The following is a 6000-nucleotide window of genomic DNA, read 5'->3' as shown; positions in this document are numbered from 1 at the left end:
GGTGACTTGGGTGACATTGAGGTCCTTTCGCCGTAGTAGTCTATACATGTCGTGGAAATCTACGAGGATTTCACCATCCGTAGGCGTGTGGAAGTACTCCGCCAGAATCTTGATGACAAATGTGCGGAGGCCCGCTTTCACCGCTTTGATGTACCATACATGCAACCTCCTTACCTCCCACTTCTCTTCAAGGAGGTTGCCCAAGGTCATCATGAACTTCCCATGCTCTTAGTTGTTGGGGCAATCATCTGACAGGCCCCAAATCAATAACGGCGTTTCTGGCCTACAACACCAGGACTTAAGATGTTAGGGAGTGAAAAAAGCAGCTTGCATCTCCAATTGAATTATAGATTAACTATGTTCGCTAGTAGCAAACCTTTCAAACGTAGTTGAGTATGGGTGCTTGTCGGCTATTTGATAGGCCACCCAACTCATCTTGGTGTGGTTGCAGGGTATAGCCTCCTCTTCATCTGTAGGCTTCCTCAGCGGTGGAGGACATTGGCTTGTGCTCTCGTTCAAACCAATTATAGGTGGTGGTGTCACACCGCCCGATGCTGCCCCTATGCCTCCCTATGGACTACTGCTATTGGGAGCTAGACTACCTCAAGGACTATTGCTTGGGCTGCCAGCATTGTCGTTGTCATCGTCATTGTTGTCATCATCATCGTCATCGCTCGGGTCATTAGGGGGAGACGGTTGTGAGTGAGCTGACTCTGGCATCGGCACATCCAAGACAATGTCGCTCTTATTCTATAGCATGCGCATGCCAAGACTAGCGCCAATGAACATGCTCCCCTCTTTAGTAGGAATGTTGATTTCATCCTCATCGAATTCTGCATTGGTCCATGTCACGTCCACCCTGGCGTAGTCGGGTGGGATCAGCTTGTCACCGTACATGGCGCTACTTTTGGGCGGCAGTGCCACTCCCATGGCCACATCCTTATTCCACTGTGCCCTACCGAAGGGCACCTAGAGCATGCATGTCATTAGTTCCATGATGTCATTGACCAGGTACCTAAGGAGTCCTCTAGTCGATGGCAACATCTGCCCTTGTATGGTGTCTTGAACCTATGGCAGCACCATGCCAGCCCAGCGAAATAGCTATGACCTTAGGTCCACCATCTTGGGGTCGATGCTCATGAAAGCATCTTGTATCGACCCCATGATCATATCCTTCATTGCCCATCTTTGCCTTTTTGGATGAGCCCTTCCTTGTATCTTTGCCTCGTGTGGTATATGCTAGCATCGGATTGCCAGGAATCCACTGTCTTCTAGCTCTTCCTTTGAGGATACGCCACAGAAGTGGCCACGGTGCTCAGGGTTTCCCAATGCCTCGGTTAGTGCATCCCCCTCTTGGTGAGGTTTGAACGGCCCACTCTTCTCACCCGTAGCGACCTCCAAGATCCACTTCTCTACCTCTTCGGCCTACAGCTCATTGAACTTGGACTTGCCCTCCTTTAGCTTTTTTGGCTTGCGGCCTTTGAGGAAGTCCCATGCCCTCTCATCATAGTCTACATACATATCTGGTAGACTAGCCTCAGCTAAAGCCCTTTCTTCTACCCGCCACTATGGCCTCTTTGCGACATACCCTGTCATGCCTAGGTGGTGGTGGTGCTGATTCCTCTTAGCAAGCTCATAGAATTGCTCGCTCTTGAGCTTTGCTTCTAGGGTTTGTTTTTGTCTAATGAACTATTCCCAAACTTCAGGCAAGACATAATCATAACGGGTGAAGGGTGTCTCCCCTTTATGCACATACTCCTTGTTGAGCTTGTACCTAAAGTTTCAAAGCACTTTACCTACCAAGACCATGACATGCCCCCTGCACTTCACTTGATCATAGCCCTCTAGATACATGAACCGCCTCAACATCTCTTTCCACACATGTTCCTTGAGTTCTTCTGGGACATCCTTCCAATTTTTATACGTGATAGGCACCTTCTCCCTGACTAAAACAGAGCACTGGTTGCTAAATTTGCCAAGGACCTCTATTGGCTGCAAAGGCCCTCCCTACGGCCCCACCTAGGCTATCATGTGCACATCATCATGCTTCTCATGCCTTCCATGTTGGCCCCTTCTCCGCTTCGGCTTGTCACCAGCCGTTGTGGTTGAAGAGGTCACCGTGGAGGGAGTGGGTGCTTCCCGGGGGCCCTTCTTCTTCCTTCTCCATGTCCAACTACAAATTCTGAGGCACCAGCGGTAGTTGTCGAGGGCAAAAACTTGCATTAGCTATATACTTGTAGGAGCACATCAAATGCTATGTTAATTAATGCGTGCATTGATGCAAGTACCTCGAGCCTTGGTGTTTTGGTATCCTCATCTGGAGGAATCAACCGTGGCTGCTTGAGAGAACTTTGTTTTTCGACAAATGGGTCAAAGTTTGGATCATTTGCTTCCTCTCCACGAGCTTTATTCTATGGCATCGGTGTTAGCTCTTTGCTCTTGTACTTGGTGCTCCCACCGTCTGAGCCAGACGATGACCCTTCGTCACTATCATCATCAAGGGTAGCCTCATGCCATTCGCATAGAGCCTCTGATCCATTCACCATTAGAATATATGAAGAATAGGGTTATATGGACAATTCACTTGTATAGATAATGGAATGATTATATTCATCTCATAACTTAATACATAATTCTTTTTTCATTAACATTTGGAATTAGGATACATAAATAGACGACGACGGTAGCGGTGGCGGAAAAATCCGGTAGCTCTTTGGGATGAGATTGAATCGACCAAAGGACTTAGCTGATTCGGGAGGGGATGTCTAGCTTATATAGGCTATGTTTAACCTCGACGGGCAATTAACAGCGCCCGCCTCGGTTAATATTTACCGAGGCATGCTTTTTAATTTGCCCGCCTTTGTTAATATTAACCAAGGCAGGCTTTTTAATTTGACCGCCTCCATAAAGGTTTTCTGAATTTTAAATATTTCATAAACTTTGAAGTGCTTTTTATAAATGATATTTATTATGAAATGCTTGTTGCAAATGTTATTTAATTAAAGTTAAATGCTTGTTCAAATTGATATGTATTTTGAGTATAGTTACTTGTAGTAGAGGTAGTAGAGTTAGTTGTAGTAGATGTAGTAGAGTAGGAGTAGTAGAGGTAGTAGAGTAGGAGTAATAGAATGAGTAGTAAAGCAGTGTAGTAGGAGTAGGAAGTAGTATAGTAGCACCTAGCATAACGATGCATACATAAATGTGTGGCATATATGGTTCCATTATAATAATAAGTTACAAAAACTTGTCTTCAAATGAGTCCGATCCCTACATTATTACATAAATGTGTGGCATACATATCATTTTGCTGCAGGTGCTCCCACAGTCTTCTTCTCACTGTCGAGGAGGGCCCAAGGCATGATCTTGGACTTGTTGAAGCGGTCCTCGATGGCCTTGATCTTCCTTGGATGATCGGTAAAAAGTCTGAGCTCTATGTAGTTGTATTCTTCGGGACTCTAGACCCCATCAGCTCCTAGGATCCTCTGCTTTCCTGACACAACCATGTGCCTCCTATTGTCCTCTAGCATCACATAGTAGGCTACTTGCACGACCTCGGTTGCTAGTACCCACTGATCATCTTTGTAGCCAACACTTTGGAGCTCCATGGTGGTTAGCCCATAGTCGTCCACGACAACCCCCTTTGGTTTGACCACTGGCATTGAAAGACGGGTATCTTTAGTTCACTGCCATAGTCAAGTTCTCATATCTCTTCAACCTGCCCATAGTATTGCCTCCTCTGCCCCGTGGACTCATCGATGCCCTCATATTGAACACCGCTATTCTGTGCCACACTCTTCTTGTCCTTCTCTTTTGTGTGGAACCTATATCCATTGATATCATGCCCTTGCCATGTGGTGATTTGGGTGGACGGGTCAAACACAAGCCTCTTAATGATCTCCGCTTCATTGGCTTCTCCATGGGGTATGTCCTTCTCTTGGAGCCACGCCGTGAAACTACTCTTGTGCTATTTCTGCACCTATGCCTCCGTGCGCTGCCTATCATGAGCGGCGCAGATCTCATCCAGGTGCTTCTCAACGTAGGTTTCCATGACCACTAACTGATGAAGGTTGTTGTAGTGAGCTTGTCACACCATTTTGTTTTCTACATCGGTGCATACTTTTCGCCCCGTGCACCCTATCCCCGAGGTTCTATCTTCATGCTGATGGACGGGCAACCCAATCACCCTCCCATCTCGGATGTATTTCGTGTAGTAGTTCACGACCTCCTCGGTTGTGTACGCCTCGATCATAGAGCCCTCCAGGTGGGCATGGTTAAGGACGTATCTATTGAGGGTCAACATGAACCACTCGTACGTCCACATCTGGTGTAGGTACACGGGGCCTAGTTGCTGTATCTGATCAACCATGTGCATCATCATGTGTGGCATAATATCAAAGTAAGACAGTGGGAAGCACATCTCGAGCTAGCAAAGAGTCTCCGTAATGAACTATTTCAGGGCGGGTAGCTTAGCTTCATCGATGACCTTCTGGATGATGCGGTTAAAGAAGTAGCATATCCGTGTGATCACCATCTTCACGTATACTCTAGACTGATGGCCTTGATGACAATTGGAAGGAACACCATCAGCATGATGTGGCAGTAATGTGAGTTGTAGTTGGTCATTGTGAGGTCTTTCATCGAGACCAGGCTCTTGATGTTGGAAGAGAAACCAGTCGGCACCTTGACACCCCTAAGCCACTGGCACATAGCCTTTCGCTCATTATGGGGGTATGGCCCCCAAGACGTGGGCCGCACCATCAGAGGTGGCCTAGCCCACAAGATCAAGGCATGCACGGCGCTGCTCGGTGTGCACCGCAAGGCATTGTATAGTACTAAATATGATACTTTACTTGTAACCCTATCCCTCTAGACTATATAAGGAGAGGCAGGGGTCCCTTAGTGGGCAAGCTACTTGGTTGTCTAGATTAATACAATACACCAAAGACACAGGACGTAGGGTATTACGTCGATCAGATGGCCTGAACCTGTCTAAATCACTATCTCTGCGCCTTGTGTCACCATCCGGTTCCTGATTACGCACACCCCCACTGACAAATCTACCATCACGGAATACACCTCGGTGGACTGCCGATGATATTCTATCGACAGTTGGTGTGCCAGGTAGGGGTGTGCGCTTGATCCATGGTGAGCCAGATGGACCTCAAATCAACGGCATGTTTTCATCATCAATCTCGTGGAGATCCATGCTGGTCCACAACGATGATTCATCACTGGCTACGCCAGCCCTTGCGACAGCAGATCTGATCTCAGAACCACCTTTGAGGACGTCTTCACCAACAACTCACCGCCCGCTAGGTGGTCGCCATCAACGCCGACCATATAACGCTATACGTCACCAACCAGACGCTCCATCTAAAGCTAAGTCATGCTTTAATATTCTTCTAAATATTCTCCAATCTCCGTATATCGCCATAATGTTTCTCCGAGCTGTTTTCTCCATATTTGCTCTCCAAACGATTTTTCGAACCCTTGAATAGTCATGTTGATGCTTGGATGCCTCTAGAGATGGCCCTGTCTCTGGCTCCTCCCTACACGTGCTACGAGCTCCACGCTCTATGTTATGGGTGGTCGGTAGCGGCTCCTTGATCACGTCTGTTCCTCCTACACGTGCATAGGCTCCGCGCTTGATGTTATGGACTATGGGCTAGCTAGGGTTAGAGACTCAGCTACATACTAACTATTTGGGTGGTTTATATTAAACATAAATATATTTTCACACCAACTGATCACCGAACTATTTACGCCGTTTCATCACCATTGCTGATTTTTCTTCGGAGTTCATATATTTCTATATCATGTACTACCCGTTCTACATATTTGTTTTGCAGGATCAGAGTCTAGGTGATCGGATCACCTGGTGCTCGGACTTCTCCACCAGTCAACTGGTCGAACCGCTAGGTTCATGGACTCCGTCGCCAACTAGTTGATCGGACTGTTCATCGCTCGTGCTTCATCGCCAGCTACGTCGGTTACTCCTCA

Source organism: Miscanthus floridulus, chromosome 1 (genome assembly GCF_019320115.1).
Source record: "Miscanthus floridulus cultivar M001 chromosome 1, ASM1932011v1, whole genome shotgun sequence".
In the NCBI taxonomy this organism is placed as follows: domain Eukaryota; kingdom Viridiplantae; phylum Streptophyta; class Magnoliopsida; order Poales; family Poaceae; genus Miscanthus; species Miscanthus floridulus.
This window is presented reverse-complemented; position numbering follows the sequence as displayed.